At 36.6% G+C, this 18705-nt stretch overlaps 1 long non-coding RNA gene across 1 annotated transcript in view; it reads left to right on the forward strand.

The window, feature by feature from the left end:
* The window catches only part of LOC309806076, a 75340-nt gene extending 63921 nt beyond the window's left edge, over positions 1 to 11419 (forward strand). The window contains exon 2 of the long non-coding RNA XR_014294341.1: positions 10098 to 11419. This is a non-coding gene — a long non-coding RNA (uncharacterized lncRNA). The remainder of the gene's footprint in view (positions 1 to 10097) is intronic.
* Positions 11420 to 18705: the final 7286 nt, after the last annotated feature.

The following is an 18705-nucleotide window of genomic DNA, read 5'->3' on the forward strand; positions in this document are numbered from 1 at the left end:
TATTCATCATGCAGCTGCAACAAATACTAATATATTGCCAATTTGATTTCAGCCATTATGCACTCCTTTCTCGCACTACTCCAACTTCTTACTAGAATGTATTAAAAAAAATCCAGGATTCATCTGATTTCATTTATAAATGCTCCTCATGTTAGTGTAACAGATGAGGACTTAAAAAAAGTAATTGAGGGCTTCCCTGGTGGTGCAGTGGTTGAGAGTCTGCCTGCCAATGCAGGGGACACGGGTTCGTGCCCCGGTCTGGGAGGATCCCACATGCCGCGGAGCAGTTGGGCCCATGAGCCATGGCCGCTGAGCCTGCGCATCTGGAGCCTGTGCTCCGCAACGGGAAAGGCCACAACAGTGAGAGGCCCGCATACCACAAAAAAACAAACAAAAAACAATTACACCCAACCAAATTAACAGTGATTACTTAATATAATCTAATGTCCAAATATCTATGTTCAGTTCTTTCTGATTATCACAAAAAAGTTGTTTTTGTCACTTTTTTTTTGCTTTGTTTTGATCAGAATTTTCATATTTTCTGGTTGAGCAGTAAGTAAGCATATTCGACCCATTCATCAAACATGAGGAAATATGACTGCACTACTTCTGCCCATTTCTCTACAGGAGTGGCATAGGTAGGTGTGACCACATATCAATGATCACTTTAGACAGCCTTGGTTTAAGTCTTTTAAACAAGCAAAATGATTAGCACTGTCCCTGCTCATGCTCAGAAGTGTCATGGTTTGGGCAAGAAATTGTGGTCACCTTAAGCACAGAGATGGGTCCTGTCACCAAAGGAGGCACCCATAATGAACTTCAGTCCTTTAATTATTTCCTCTACAAGTTTCAGGTCTTCAAAAGGCTTTACTTAAAAAAATGGTCTCAGAAGGATCACTCTTTCTGCTGGTTTTCCTCCAGATTTGACTGGGGGATTGCATACACCCATTATAATGAGTGTAGCTTGTTCTCCAAAGTACAAGGCTCAAATTTTCCAGCCCAGAAGTTCAGTCCAGTCATGGAATTCTCATTCTACATCTCTGTACTTGGGAGCAAATGTGAGATTCAGTAATTTGGAGGTGGAAAGGATTCCTGACATAGCCGTTTAAGCATTCTTTATTTAATTACCTGGACAGCTCCCATGGCCAGCACCATCTCTCACACTCCACTCCTTTTATTTTTTATGTGATTTGGTGCTTGAAAGACTCATCTGTTTTGAGCTCCTCTTTGGCTGCCTGGGATTTATAGTTCCTCAGCTTTGTTAGGTTTGACTGTCAATCTCGTCCCACTTGTTTTATAATATCTTCTGGGAATTCTTCACTTTTCTGGTTTTTAGTAGCATACCACCAAGATTTCAAGTGCTGTTATGGATTTATTTTTATCATTTTATTTCTTGTGTCATTAGAAAAGGGATTTAAGGAAGCAGGAAAGCTAAACTCAAGAGCCTTTGGTAAGCCATCTTGAGAGCCTCTATGCCTTTTTTTTCTTATTACATATAGACTTCTTGAAATACTTCCCTGCTTCCGCCCCTCTTTTTTCCAACCATGTTTTTAAAAAAACTTGCAGAGACAAATTTCCAAGGTAAAACCTACTGAATATGACAATAAATATACATAGACCCAATCCTTGACTGCTCAAATCCCTTACCCAAGGAGGAAGACAAGTTGTCCCCATAGAGATGGATTGATTCTTTGTGATTACAAGAAACAGTTATACCAGAAAACTGGAGTTCTACTCCTGGCAAGACAGGTGAAAATGATGTTATTCAGGAAAATGCAAATAAAGATGTTAATGATTTGTCACTGCACACTCACCAAAATGGTTAAAGTGAAAAAGACTGACGTTATAAAGAGTTGGCAAGGCTGCATGGCAACTAGAACTCCTTTACCAGATGATAGTAATGAAAACTGATAAACTGTATAGTAATGAAAACTGAAACTGGCATTATCTACTAAATTTGAACACACACAAGACCTATAACCTGGAAAATTCACTTCGAAGTGTACATTCAATAGAAATGCATATACAGGTACAACAAAAGACATTTATGACAATGTTCATATCAGTATTATTTTCAGTCCCAAACTGGAAACAACCTAATGTCCATCCATCATCAGAAAAATGTATAAATATGTTGAAAATATTCATATATTAGTACATACAGCATGACTTCTATACAGCAATGAAATTGGTAAACTGCTGTTCCATAAAAGAGATTAATCTCACAAAAGTTAGTGAACAAAGGAAGTCAAATAGAAAAGAGTACATATTGTATGACTTCATTTAGAGAAAGTTTAAAAGGAGGCAAAACTAATCTATGGCATTAGATGTCAGTATGGTGATTACTTTTGGGGAAGAAGAAGAAGAAGAGCAGGTAATCAGAATGTGTACAAAGTGAAAATCAGGGTGCTGGAAACTTTCTATTTCTTGACCTTGGTGGCGATTTCCTGAGTGTGTTCATTTTTTGATAATTCAAATTGTCCATTGATTTGTGCATTTTTCTGAGTTGTACAATTCCTCAATTAAAAAGTTACAAAAGAAGCTGCCTTGCTTGAAATAAATAATCCCATTATTTCCAATATACATGAGCCAACCCAATCCTAAATTATTATATTTCTGTAAGAATAGTAATGATACTCTTTATTTGTATGATATTCAGCAATTTTTAGAGAACTCTCAAATTATCTCACTTGGCTCCATGACATCATAATGAAGTATCCTGCAAGTAATTTTAGACTTCTTGACATAGAATAACTCAGAGAATTGTCCTTTGCCATATGTGGCAAGTAACAAAACTGGGACTGGAACCCGAGGCTAATGACTATTCTGCTATCTTTCACTATACTTACCGGCCTCCACCCTGGAACTTTGGGACCTTGGATAGATTTTTTTTTTCTTATCTTTCATTCCCTAATGAGTCTTTCTGCTTCATAGCTATCCTAAAAAACTAATCTAGGAAATTATTTTAGTGATTGTATGAGTTAACTATGTTTTAAAAGAAGCTTCTTAGAAAAATTTTCTCACCCACAGGTGAGATCAAGCACCATAGAAATTTGATCACAATTGTGTGGTTGATTTTTGCTGTTACCTTCAGATACATGGCCTTACTCTCACATTATAGTAGCTAATGATTATGCTTATGTGTAGACTCAGGTCTGTTTGAAGGGAACCAATCATATACAAATGAATGCACTTTTTACTCTGAATTCTGTAAATTACCTGGCCTCTCCCATGCCAAAAGCACAAAGTATAGGGTGAGAGAAGTGGAAAGAAGTCAAATACAGAGGCCCTCAACTCTAGTCATCCTGCCCCAAGTAAAGTTGGATTTTAAAACACCATCCTCCAATTTACATTTAAGTCAAAGTATCTAATAGTAGGTGGTACTAGGGAGAGGATGGAGAATACATGTCCTAACTTGGGATGAGATGGGGAATGCTTAGGAGGTGGGATGACACAGGGCAGGTAGAAATGAGGAGGCAGGGAGGCCATATGATATTTATGAGTTGAGGTTTATACTTATACAAATAAATAGATTTATACTCATGCAAATAAAGTAGAGTTTATACTCATACCAATATCTCATTTAAATATCAGGAGGCAAGACCCACTGTCCTTTTCTTTCTGTTCCAAGCTCCTCTTTTCTCAAACTTCAGAGTGTCCTTTGTGTATTATTTTCCCCTTTAAGGTTTTCCTAGATTCCTCTATTTCATTGTCTTCATGTGGATGATATGTCCCTGCTGTGGCTGAATTTGCTTTACATCTTGAGAGATATCTGAATTTAACAGTATTTCTGACCTAGGAAATCTCCAGAGAGGGGCTTAAAGACAACTAGACAATGGCTTAAGATGATCAAAACAAATAGATGCATGGTTAGGCACTGGTTTGCTTTCTTTATATTGTCCTATCCCTCATCAAAAATTGTTTGAGAATCACGGTTTTATAAAAGAAAAGTGAACTAACAGTTAATGCTTTCTAAAGTTTGCAAACAGGAAAGACTTCTCAATGGCAACATAATCCAGTTTGTAACATTCAGAATCAATGCCCATATGCTTCAGTCAGATTAATGACATAATCAGGAAAATAGTCTACAAACTAAGAATGAATCTTACTCTAAAATAGTACCAGAACCTTACGTTATCTATAGCATAATTTTAACTGCTTTCACGTGGAACATTTTTCTCAGTCAACCTTTGCTGCTCTGAAGAAACCATTATAGTTTTTGAGTAAACAATGTTTAAACCAAAGTGCAATGTTTATTCTCAAATACACATTTGGGTCTTAACATTGTTGTTATAGTCTGATTAAGTGTGAATTTCTCATATTTAGTGCTTGATTAAGAAATAACTGTGTAACTTCTTTCCCTTGTTAAGTTACAGAAAAGCAGTTAATTATAATTTGTAAATGATGATCATAGGGATTCAAAACATGAGAATTTCAAACTACTCTCTCAATTTATTTCTATTTTGATTGCATACAAATCAATTTTATTTTAGTATCAACTTTAAAGACTACAAAATGGAGGAGGGGAAAAAAGATGAAACCCCATTAACTATACCTGCCTTCAAAACTTCTGCCAATGCCCGTAGCTCCAGAATCCTGATTTCCTTGGCAGTTTCCAGCCCATCAGTGGGTGTTGTGCCTATTTCAGGACAAGAGAACAGATAAAAAAGATAAGAGGGTGAATTGTGCTCTGTTTGGCTCATAAACTGTGGCAAATAGAATCAATGAGAAAAAAATAGACAAGCTTATCTTTGAAAAATTATTCTTATTGTAAAAGAAATACCTGTTCACATAGAAAAACACAGAAAAGTCTAAAAAGGAAAATTAAAAAAAATCTGTAACCCATTTTCTAGAGAACCACTGTTAATATTTTTTTTTCAATTTCTGTATAGGTTCTTTCTGTATATACATACCTACAGTACATAATGTGTATGTGTGTATTTCATATATATAAATATGTGTGTATATACACACATGTATATGCATTCCTTCAACTATAAATTTTGTTTCATAATTTTAATAGATTAATAATAAATTGTGGATCATTCCAGTAGTGTTATATACAATCTAAAAAAAAAATCCCCTAATTAGCTAACCATTTCTCCATTGTATATTTAGGTTATTACACATTTACTATATGTTGGATCTTTACTCAGTGCTGAGGATACAATTTTTGCTCCAGAGAGCAATCAGATTAACAGAGTAAATAGACAATTTTGCAAGGGTGATAGTTCGATTAATAGGAGAATGCCCAGTATTATATGAGAGCACACAGGAGGGAATTTGATTTATACTGAGGATATGCAGGTTGTCCTTTCAGAGAAGGTTAACATCTGAGTTAAGTCTCAAAGCCTGAGTAAGAGTTTCAGTAAAAGGAGTGGGTGTTGATATAGGGAGGGGATGTGGATTAGTTCAAAAGGTATGAGATAAACCACATTGGAAAAATTGAAAGTAGTCTCCCATCACCAGAGGATTGGGTAATGAGGTAGGAGTGGTAGAGTGATGAATGATAAGGCTGGAGAATTAGGTAGGAGCAGATAATTAAAAAATCAGTCTAAATGTTTGAATTTCATTCAGAAAGTACTTAAGAGCCAGGGAAGGATTTTCAACTGGGGAGTGGTGTAATCAGATTTGCATTTCACAGTGCAGTCTGGAGAATGGATTGGAGGAGATCGAGTATGGAGTTGTGGAGATTAGTTAGACTCCTGATGATAATGTTTCTGTGAAAGGAGATGATTCCAAGTCCTGAGGCAGAGGAAGTGGAGATGAAGGGGAAGGAATAAACTTGGAGAGTTATGTTTTGATACTAATATTGTTGGGACTGAGTGACTGATTGCATGTGAAATACAAGGGAGAGGGAAGAGTTAAGTGTCATTTTGGGATTTCTAAATGGATGATGGAGCACTGGTAGAGGGTAAGGTTTTGGAATGAAAAAGATGAATTTAGTTTTGAACAGGCTGAGTTGGAGATTCATGTGAGACACTTAAAATAAGTCATTAGATAGAAAGGCTGGGCTGAAAATTTAGAGTGGAAGCATTTTTTCAATGTTGGATATGTAACTAGGAGTGAAATTACTGAGTCATGGAATAAGTCTACGTTTAACTCTATGGGAACTCTTTTTGAAGAACTATCAAATTGTCCTCCACAACAGCTACACCATTTCACATTCCCACTACAATGCATGAGAGTTCTAGCTTCTCTACATTCTCAACATTTGTTATCTTTTTTATTCTAGCCGTTTCAGTCAGTGTGAAGTAGTATCAGAGTGTGATTTTGATTTGCATTTCCCGAAAGACCAATGATATTTAACATGTTGTCATGTGCTTATGGGTCATTGCATACCTTCTTTGGATAAATGTCTGTTCAAATCCTTTGTCCATTTTTTTAAATTGGGTTGTTTCTTACATTGTTGAGTTGTAAGAATTCTATGTATTTTATGAATACAAGTCCATTATCAGGTATGTGATTTATAAATATTTTCCTCTAATCTGCGAGTTGTCTGTACATTTTCTTGATGGTATCCTTTGCAGCACAAAAGTTTTTGGTTTTTGATGAAATCCAATTTATCTGTTTTTCTTTTGTTACTTGTGCTTTTTATATCATATCAAAGAAACCATTGTCTAATCTAAGGTTTGGAAGATTTATTCCTATGTTTTCCTCTAAAAGTGTTATAGTTTTAGCTCTTGCATTTTTGCGTATCATTCACTTTAAGTTAATTTTTCTACATTGTGTGTGATAGACGTTCAATTTTATCCTTTACATGTGGATATATAGTTGTCACAGCACCACTTGTTGAAAGTAGTATTCCTTCCTTAGTGTATTGTCTTAGCACCCTTGTTGAAAATCAAATGGCCATGAATGCTATATTTGGACTCTCTATTCTCGTCCACTGATATGTTATGAATAATCTTATACCAGTATTTTGAAATCAGGAAGTGTGAGTAGCCCAAATTTGTTCTTTTTCAAGATTATTTTGTCTATTCTGTGTGCCTCGCATTTTCGTATGACTTTTAGGATCAATGGGTCAATTTCTCCAAAAATGGTAGAAGGAATATTGATATGGATTGCACTGGATGCATAGATCATTTGGGGGGGGGGTATTGCCATCTTAGCCATGTTAAGTGTTCAAACCCATGAATGTCCATATCTTTCCATTTATTTATGTCTCAATTTCTTTCAATGATGTTTTGTGGTTTTCAGTGTACCTGTCTTGCACTTAAAAAAAATTAATTCCTAAGTATTCTTCATGGTATTACAAATGTAGTAGTTTTCTTAATTTCAATTTTGGATTGTTTATTGTTTGTGTATAGGAATACAGCTGCTTTTTTAATATTGATTTTGTATCCTTCCACCTTGCTGAACTCATGTATTCGTTCCAATTTTTTTTGATAGATTTCTTAGGATTTTCTATATACAAGACCAGGTCGTATGCAAATAAATATAATTTTACTTCTTCCTTTCCAATCTGGATGCCTTTAACACATTTTCCTTACCATTACTCTGGTTCAAACTTCTAGTACAGTGTTGAATAGAAATAGCAAGAGTGAATATCCTTGTCTTATTTCTGATCTTAGTGGGGAAGCATTCAGTCTTCTACCAGTAAGTATAATGTTAGCTGTGGGATTTTTATAAATACTCTTTTACATATTGAGGAAGTTCCCTTCTATTTCTAGTTTATTGAGTGTTTTTAATCATGAAAGAGTGTTGGGTTTTCTCAAATGCTTTTCCTGCGTTTTTTGAGATTATTGAGTATTTTGGTTGAGGATTATTGTCTCTATAGTCATAAAAATATTGCCCTGTAGACTTCCTTCCCTTGTGATACCTTTTCAGCTTTTGGTGTCAGAATAATAGTGGCTTTATAGAATGTGTTGGGAAGTATTCCATTCTTCTATTTTGGGGGAGATTTTGGAAATACTGTGTTAATTATTCTTTAAATGTTTGATGAAATGCACTGGTGAAGTTATCCTGTTGTAGGCTTTTCTTTGTGGGAAATTTTTGTATATTAATTCAATATGTTAACCTATAAGTGTATTCAGATTTTCTATTTCTTCTCAAGTCATTTTTAATAGTTTGTTTCTAGGAATTTTTTCATATGGTCAGAGAGCATAATTTGTATTCCCTTAAATTTTAAATTTAATCAGGTTTGTTTTATCACCTAACTGTATACTGGAGAATGGTCCATCTACACTTGAGAAGCATGTGTGTTCTGCTGTTGTGTGTGGAATGAAAACATATTTGGTCTGAGATTTTGAAAGTCAGTCCAGTTCTCTTTGGTTAACTATTTGCATGATATCTTTTCCTGTCCTTTTACTTTCAACCTATTTGTGTCTTTGAACTGGAAGTGTGTCTCTCAGAGACAGCATATTGTTGAATCGTGTTTTTTATTTTTTCAACTGATTCTGCCAAATTCTATCTTTTAATTGTAGTATTTTAATGACTTACATTAATTTACTTACTTGTAGGGTAGGATTTCTATATGTTATTGTCTTTGTGTTCCTTTACTTTTCCATTTCTTCCTTATTTTTTATTATATAGATATTTGAAATTATACCATTATAATTCCTTTATTTCTTTTACTGTTTTTAAATTTTTCTTCACGATTGCTCTGAGGATTATAATTAATGTCTGAAGTTTAAAAAATCTAGTTCTTATTTTTTTAAATAAATTTATTTATTTATTCCTTTTTGGCCATGTCAGGTCTTCATTGCTGTGTGTGGGCTTTCTCTAGTAGTGGCGAGCAGGGGCTACTCTTAATTGTGGTGCATGGGCTTCTCATTGCAGTGCCTTCTCTTGTTGTGCAGCATGGGCTCTAGGCGTGTGGGCTTCAGTAGTTGTGGCTCACGGGCTCTAGGGCACAGGCTCTGTAGTTGTGACACTCGAGCTTAGTTGCTTCACAGCATGTGGGATCTTCCCAGACTAGGGCTCAAACCTGTGTCCCCTGCACTTGCAGACGGATTCTTAACCACTGTGCCACCAGGGAAGTCTCTAGTTCTTATTAAAAGAAACCTAATGTTAAATAGTATACAAAACTTATTCTGATATAGCTCTGTTCTTTTCTCCTTCTTTTGTGTTATTATCGCATACAAATTATATATTTAAATATTATAAGCCAATGCACAGTTTTGTAAAATTATTGTTTATGTAATTGTCTTTTTAATCAAATAGTAGAAAAAAAGGAATTACAAACAAAAATACATTTATACTGTTTTTTATATTCACCTCTGCAGTTATCTTTACCAATGCTCTTTATTTCTTCTTGTGCATTTGAACTACTGTCTACTGTCTCTCATTTTAGCCTGAAAAACTTCTGTTAATATTTCATGTAAAGAAGGTATGGTAGGGTTATATTCTTTAGTTTATGTTTCCTGAGAATGTCTTAATTTCCCCTTCATTTTTGCAGGATAGTTTTTCTGAATATAAAATTCTTAACAGTATTGGCTGATAGTATTTTTCTTTGAACACTTTGAATTTGTCATACAGCTGCCTTCTGGAATCCATGATTTCTTATGAGAAATCACCTGTTAATCTTTGGGAAACCTTTGTACATGATGAGATAATTTTCTTTTACTCCTTTCAAGGTGATCTCCTTGTCCTTGGCTTTTGACAGTTTTACCATAAGTTTCCTAGGTAGGGATCTCTGAGTTTATCCTTCTTGGAGTTGATTGAGTGCCATGGGTATGCATTTTAATTTTTTCCATCAGCTTTGAGAAGTTTCTGGTCATTACTTTTTATTTCTATTTTTTTAAAAAATATTTATTTATTTATTTGACCATGCTGGGTCTTTTGTTGCGGTGTGTGGGATCTTCATTGTGGCATGAGGTATCTTGAGTTGCAGCATGCAGATTCTTACTTGTGGCATGGGGGTTTACTTCCCTGACCAGGGATTGAACCCGGACCCCATGTATTGGGAGTGTGGAGTCTTAACTGCTGGACCACCTGGGAAGTCCCTAATCATTACTTTTTAAAGTAGTCTTTCTGCCCTTTCTTTCTCTCCTCTTCTTCTGGAACTCCAATTGTATATTGGTATAGTTGATGGTATCCCATAAGTTTCTGAGATTCTGTCCATTTTTTTCATTAGTTTTCTTTCTGTTCTTCAGCCTAGATATTCTAACTTCAAATTCTGCCATTTTGAGGAGACCTTCAAGATGGCTGAGGACTAAGACATGGAGATCACCTTCCTCTCAACAAATACATTAGAAATACATCTACATGTGGAACAACTCCTACAGGATACCTACTGAATGCAGGCAGAAGACTTCAGACTTCCCAAAAGGCAAGAAACTCCCCACGTACCTGGGTAAGGCAAAAGAAAAAAGAGAAAACAGAGACAAAAGAATAGGGACGGGACCTGCACCTCGGGGAGGGAGCTGTGAAGGAGGAAAGATTTCCACACACTAGGAAGCCCCTTCACTTTGGGAGTTGGGAAGGAGGGAAGCTTCGGAGCCATGGAGAAGAACACAGCAATAGGGGTGCAGAGGGCAAAGTGGAGAGATTCCTGCACAGAGGATCCGTGCCGACCAGCACTCACCAGACTGAGAGGCTTGCCTGCTCCCCTGCCAGGACGGGTGGGGGCTGGGAGCTGAGTCTCCAGCTTCGGAGGTCGGATCCCAGGGAACGGACTGGGGATGGCTGCGTGAACACAGCCTGAGGGAGGCTAGTGTGCCACAGCTAGCCGGGAGACAGTCCGGGAAAAGGTCTGGAACTGCCTAAGAGGCAAGAGACCATTGATTCGGGATGCACAAGGAGAGGGGATTCACAGCATCACCTAAACGAGCTCCAGAGATGGGCGCGAGCTGTGGCTATCAGCACGGACGCCAGAGACGGGCATGAGGCGCTAAGGCTGCTGCTGCAGCCACCAAGAAGGCTGTGTGAAAGCACAGGTCACTATCCACACCTCCCCTCCCAGGAGCCTGTGCAGCCCGCCACTGCCAGGGTCCCGTGATCCAGGGACAGCTTCCCCGGGAAAACACACAGCGCACCTGAGGCTGTTGAAACGTCACTCTGGCCTCTGCCACTGCAGGCTCGCCCTGCATTCCGTACCCCTCATTCTCCCCCTGGCCTGAGTGAGCCAGAGCCCCCTAATCAGCTGCTACTTTAACCCTGTCCTGTCTGAGCGAAGAACAGACACCCTCAAGTGACCTACACACAGAGGCAGGGCCAAATCCAAAGCTGAACTTCAGGAGCTGTGTGAAAAAAAAAGAGAAAGGGAAATTTTTTCTAGCAGCCTCAGGAGCAGCGGATTAAATCTCCACAATCAACTTGATGTACACTGCACCTGTGGAATACCTGAACAGACAATGTATCATTCCAAAATTGAGGCGGTGGACTTTGGGTGATTTTGTCTGTATAGCTTTGCTTTTACCATTTGTCCTAGAGTTCTGTCTGTCAATTTTTTTTAAGTATAGTTTTTAGCCCTTGTTATCATTGGTGAACTTGTTTTTTGATTTGGTTGCTGTCTTTCTTTTTTTTATTTTTAATAATTTTTTTATTTTTTATTTTTTAATAACTTTCTTTTCTTTCCTTCCTTCCTTCCTGCCTTCCTTCCTTCCTTCTTTCTTTTTCTTCTTTCTTTCTTTCTTTCTTTCTTTCTTTCTTTTTCTTTCTTTCTCCCTTTTCTTCTGAGCCGTGTGACTGACAGGGTATTGGTGCTCCAGCCAGTTGTCAGGCCTGTGTTTCTGAGCTAGGAGAGCCGAGTTCAGGACATTGGTGGACCAGAGACCTCCCAGCTGCAAGTAATATCGAATGGCAAAAGCTCTCCCAGAGATATCCATCTCAGTGTTAAGACCCAGCTCCACTCAACGACCAGCAAGCTACAGTGCTGGACACTCTAAACCAAACAACTAGCAAGAGAGGAACACAACCCCACCCATTAGAAGAGAGGCTGCCTAAAATCATAATAAGGTCACAGACACACCAATACACACCACCGGATATTGTCCTGCCCACCAGAAAGACAAGATCCAGCCTCATCCACCAGAACACAGGTTCCATTCCCCTACACCAGGAAACCTACACAACCCACTGAACCAACCTTAGCCACTGGGGGCAGACACCAAAAACAATGGGAACTACGAACCTGCAGCCTGTGAAAACGAGACCCCAAACACAATAAGTTAAACAAATTGAGAAGACAGAGAAACACACAGAAGATGAAGGAGCAAGGTAAAAACCCACCACACCAAACAAATGAAAACAAATAGGCAGTCTACCTGAAAAAGTATTCAGAGTAATGATAGTAAAGATGATCCAAAATCTTGGAAATAGAATGGAGAAAATACAAGAAACTTTTAACAAGGACCTAGAAGATCTAAAGACCAAACAAACAATGATGAACAACACAATATATGAAATTAAAAATTCTCTAGAAGGAATCAATAGCAGAAAAACTGAGGCAGAAGAAGGGATAAGTGACCTGCAAGATAAAATACTGGAAATGACTACTGCGGAGCAGAATAAAGAAAAAAGAATGAAAAGAATTGAGGACAGTCTCAGAGACCTCTGGGACAACAATAAACTTACCAACATTTGAACTATAGGGGTCCCAGAGGAAGAAGAGAAAAAGAAAGGGACTGAGAAAATATTTGAAGAGATTATAGTTGAAAACTTCACAGATATGGGAAAGGAAATAGGCAATCAAGTCCAGGAAGTGCAGAGTCCCATACAGTTTAAATCCAAGGGAAAACACACCAAGACACATATTAATCAAACAATCAAAAATTAAATACAAAGAAAAAATATTAAAAACAGCAAGGGAAAAGCAACAAATAACATACAAGGGAATCCCCATAAGGTTAACAGCTGGTCTTTCAGCAGAAATTCTGCAAGCCAGAAGGGATTGGCAGGACATATTTAAAGTGATGAAAGGGAAAAACCTCCAACCAAGATAACTCTACCAGCAAGGATCTCATTAAGATTTGATGTAGAAATTAAACTTTACAGACAAACAAAAGCTAAGAGAATTCAGCACCACCAAACCAGCTTTACAACAATGATAAAGAACTTCTCTAGGCAGGAAACACAAGAGAAGGAAAAGACCTACAATAACAAACCCAAAACAACTGAGAAAATGGTAATAGGAACATATATATCGATAACTACCTTAATTATAAATGCATTAAATGCTCGAACCAAAAGACATAGACTGGCTGAATAGATTCAAAAACAAGACCCATATATATGCCGTCTACAAGAGGCCGACTTCAGACCTAGGGACACATACAGAGTGAAAGTGAGGGGATGGAAAAAGATATTCCATGAAAATGGAAATCAGAAGAAAGCTGGAGTAGCAATTCTCATATCAGACAAATTGACTTTAAAATAAAGACTATTACAAGAGACAAAGAAGGACACTACACAATGATCAAAGGATCAGTTGAAGAAGAAGATATAACAATTGTAAATATTTATGCACCCAACATAGGAGCACCTCAATAAATAAGGCAAATGTTAACAGCCATAAAAGGGGGAATCGAAAGTAACACAATCATAGTAGGGGACTTTAACACCCCAATTTCACCGATGGACAAATCATCCAAAATGAAAGTAAATAAGGAAACACAAGCTTTAAATGTTACATTAAACAAGATGGACTTTATTGATATTTATGGGACAATCCATCCAAAAGCAACAGAATACACTTTCTTCTCAAGTGCTCATGGAACATTCTCCAGGATAGGTCATATCTTGCATCACAAATCAAGCCTTGGTAAATTTAAGAAAATTGAAATCTTATGAAGTATCTTTTCTGAACACAATGTTATGAGGCTAGATATCAATTACAGGGAAAAAATCTGTAAAAAATACAAACACATGGAGGCTAAACAATACACTACTAAATAACCAAGAGATCACTAAAGAAATCAAATAGTAAATAAAAAAAATACCTAGAAACAAATGACAATGAAAACATGATGACCCAAATCTATGGAATGCAGCAAAATCAGTTCTAAGAGGGAAGTTTATAGCAATACAATCCTACCTCAAGAAACAAGAAATATCTCAAATAAACAACCTAACCTTACACCTAAAACAATTAGAGAAAGAACAACAACAACAAAAACCCCAAAGGTAACAGAAGGAAAGAAATCATAAATATCAGATCAGAAATAAATGAAAAATAAATGAAGGAAACAATAGCAAAGATCAATAAAACTAAAAGCTGGTTCTTTAGAAGATAAAAACAATTGATAAACCATTAGCCAGACTCATCAAGAAAAAAAGGGAGAAGACTCAAATCAACAGAATTACAAATGAAAAAGGAGAACTTACAACAGACACTGCAGGTAACAAAGGATCATGAGAGATTACTACAAGCAACTAAATGCCAATAAAATGGACCATTTGGAAGAAATGGACAATTCTTAGAAAAGCACAACCTTCCGAGATTGAACCAGGAAGAAATAGAAAATATAAACAGACCAGTCACAAGCACTGAAATTGAAATTGTGATAAAACATCTTCCAACAAACAAAAGCCCAGGACCAGAGAGCTTCACAGGTGAATTCTATCAAACATTTGGATATGAGCTAACACCTCTCCTTCTCAAACTCTTCCAATATATAGCAGAGGGAGGAACACTTCCAAATGCATTCTACGAGGCCACCATCACCCTGATACCAAAACCAGAGAAAGATGTCACAAAGAAAGAAAACTACAGGCCAATATCACTGATGAACATAGATGCAAAAATCTTCAACAAAATACTAGCAAACAGAATCCAACAGCACATTAAAATGATTATGCATCATGATCAAGTGAGGTTTATCCCAGGAATGCAAAGATTCTTCAATATATGCAAATCAATCAATGTGATACACCATATTAAAAATTTGAAGGATAAAAACCATATGATTGTCTCAATAGATGCAGAAAAAGCTTTTGACAAAATTCAGCACCCATTTATGATAAAAACCCTCCAGAAAGTAGGCACAGAGGGAACTTACCTCAGCATAATAAAGGCCATATATGACAAACCCACGGCCAACCTTGTTCTCAATGGTGAAAAACTGAAACCATTTCCTCTAAGATCAGGAACATGACAAGGTTGCCCACTTTCACTACTATTATTCAACATGGCTTTGGAAATCTTAGCCACAGCAATCAGAGAAGAAAAAATAAATGAATCCATATCAGAAAAGAAGTAAAGCTGTCACTGTTTGCAGGTGACGTGAAACTATACATAGATAATCCTGAAGATGCTACCAGAAAACTACTACAGCTAATCAATGAATTTAGTAAAGTAGCAGGATACAAAATTAATGCACAGAAATCTCTTGCATTCCTATACAATAATGATGAAAAATCTGAAAGAGAAATTAAGGAAACACTCCCATTTACCTTGCAACAAAAAGAATAAAATACCTAGGAATAAACGTACCTAAGGAGACAAAAGACTTGTATGCAGAAAACTATAAGACACTGATGAAAGCAAATAGAGTTGATAAAAACAGGTGGAGAGATATACCATGTTCTTGGATTGGAAGAATCAACACTGTGAAAATGACTATAGTACCCAAAACAATCTATGGATTCAATGCAATCCCTATCAAACTACCAATGACATTTTCCACAGAACTAGAACAAAAAGTTTCCCAATGTGTATGGAAACACAAAAGACCCTGAATAGCCTAAGCAGTCTTGAAAAAGAAAAATGGAGCTGGAGGAATCAGGCTCCCAGACTTCAGACAAAGCTACAAAGCTACAAAGTTACAGTAATCAATGGAGAAAAAACAGCCTCTTCAATAAGTGGTGCTGGGGAAACTTGACAGCTACATGTAAAAGTATAAAATTAGAACACTCGCTAACATCACACACAAAAATAAACTCAGAATGGATTAAAGACCTAAATGTAAGGCCAGACACTATAAAACTCTTAGAGGAAAACATAGGCAGACCACTCTATGACATAAATCACAACAAGATCCTTTTTGACGCACCTCCTAGAGAAATGGAAATAAAAGCAAAAATAAACCAATGGAACCTAACGAAACTTAAAAACTTTTGCACAGCAAAGGAAACCATAAACAAGAGGACAAAACAACCCTCAGAATGGGAGAAAATATTTGCAAATGAAGCAACTGAAAAATGATTAATCTCCAAAATTTACAAGCAGCTCTTGCAGCTCAATATCCAAAAAACAAACAACCCAATCCAAAAATGGGCAGAAGAACTAAATAGACATTTCTCCAAAGAAGACATACAGTTGGCCAAGAGGCATATGAAAGAATGCTCAACATCACTAATCATTAGAAAAGTGCAAATGAAAACTACAATGAAGTAACACCTCACACCAGTCAGAATGGCCATCATCAAAAAATCTACAAACAATAAATGCTGGAGAGGGGGTGGAGAAAAGGGAACCCTCTTGCATCTTTGGTGAGAATGTAAATTGATACAGCCACTCTGGAGAACAGTATGGAGGTTCCTTAGAAAACTAAAAGGAGAATTACCATACAACCCAGCAATCCCACTACTGGGCATATACCCTGAGAAAACCATAATTCAAAAAGGGTCATGTACCACAATGTTCATTGCAGCTCTATTTACAATAACCGGGACATGGAAGCAACCTAACTGTCCATCAAGAGATGAATGGATAAAGATGTGGCACATGTAATCAATGGAATATTACTCAGACATAAAAAGAAATGAAACTGAGTTATTTGTAGTGAGGTGGATGGACCTAGAGTCTGTCATAAAGAGTGAAGTAAGTCAGAAAGAGAAAAACAAATACTGTATGCTAACACATATATATGGAATCTAAAAAAAAAAAAAAAAAAAAAAAAAAGTCCTGAAGAACCTAGGGGCAGGACAGGAATAAAGACGCAGACGTAGAGAATGGACTTGAGGATACGAGGATGGGGAAGGGTAAGCTGGGACAAAGTGAGAGAGTGGCATGGACATATATACACTACCAAATGTAAAATAGATATCTAGTGGGAAGCAGCCGCATAGCACAGAGTGATCAGCTCAGTGCTTTGTGACCACCTAAAGGGGTGAGATAGGAGGGTGGGAGGGAGATGCAGGAGGGAGGAGATATGGGGATATATGTATATGTATAGCTGATTCACTTTATTATAAAGCAGAAACTAACACACCATTGTAAAGCAATTATACTCCAATAAATATGTTAAAAACAAAACAAAATAAACAAACAAAAATTCTGCCATTTCAAATCTGCTATTAAATCCTTCTAATAATTTTTCATTTCACTTTTTATACTTTTCAACTCCAGAATTTCTGTTTGGCTTTTAAATAAAATAATTTCCCTGTATTAATATTCTATTCAGTGAGACATGGTTCTTAAATTCTCCTTTAATTCTTTGGAAATATTTTTATTTACTTCTTTGAACATGTTTATAATTGTTGATATAATATCTTTGTCTAGTAAGTCTAATATTTGAACTCCTCAGAGATAGTTTCTATTGACTGGTATTTTTTCTTTGTATGGGCCATAATCTCCTGTTTGTTTACATGTCTCATAGTTTGTTTTTTCTTAAAAACAGGATGTTTCCAATTCTGGAAATCAGTTCTCTCCACTCTTTTTTTTTTTTTTTTTTTTTTGTAGGTGTTTGTTGATAGTGTTTTTTTGTTGCCTTGGATGTGTGTTTATTTATTGAGTTTCCTGGACTAATTCTGTACTGTCTTAATTCTTTGTTGTATATACCACTCAACATCTCTTCTCAGTTGGCTTAGTGGTCAGCTAATATTTGGACAGACATTTCCTTGAATGCATTAAACCAGCAAATGTTCATGACTTTACTGAGAGGCTTTGTATGTGTGGGGATGAATATTTCAATACTCCAGTAAGCAGTTTAAAACTCTACTTTATTCTTTATTTCCTGCTTATGCAGAGCCTCAAAGTCATCCATAGGTGTGAGATTAGGGTCTTCTCAGGTCTTTCCTGAGCCTGTACACACCTGTGCACATGCATGTGACCTTTGAGATTTCCGGGAATATGTTGTATATTTTCAACATCCCATGTGAGAATCTCATTCTCCAGCTTTTCTTTTAAAATTTTTTGGTATGTCTCTTATTTAACCCAACTGGTATTGCTACCTCAGGCAACTGCACTATTGAACCACTGGCATTGATTGTTTTCACAAGTGCCTTAGAGACATTGCTGTTCACACTAAGTGAGCTGAGTTAGGTTTGATTCAGCTGTCACTCAGGTCAAATTGAAATATGTCCGAGAATGGAGGTGCCAGACAGGTAAACAGTGACAATTCTGTAGGGATGGGATTTGGGGGGAATGCCAGACTCATTCTGCTCCTTTCAGTGGCTCATTGGCTGTTGGTTTTCACCATTAGTATTGTTATGTAGCTGTTTTTTGTTTTCTTTAAGTTGAGGTATAATTGATGTACAATATTATATAAGTTTCAGGTGTACAATATAATGATTCACAATTTTAAAGGTTATATTCCACTTATAGTTATTATAAAACATTGGCTATATCCCCTGAGTTGTACAATGTAGCTTTTGGTTTGAAGGCTACCACAGAGACTGGTGGATAAGGGTAGTAGGAGTAGAACAAGTTGAAATGCCACAAAGCTTGGTGTTTTTCACAAAGTTCATCTGTTTCTTTTTTTTAACTCATGTTTTTGAAAGCCTTTTATTAATTTCTAGAGTTCTGAAAAACTTTATTTTGACCATTTTTGCTAGTATTCTCTTTGCTTTTATAGAGGAGTGGATTTATATAGGTCTGTA

This window comes from Mesoplodon mirus (assembly GCF_964341445.2).
Source record: "Mesoplodon mirus genome assembly, chromosome: 6".
NCBI lineage: Eukaryota > Metazoa > Chordata > Mammalia > Artiodactyla > Ziphiidae > Mesoplodon > Mesoplodon mirus.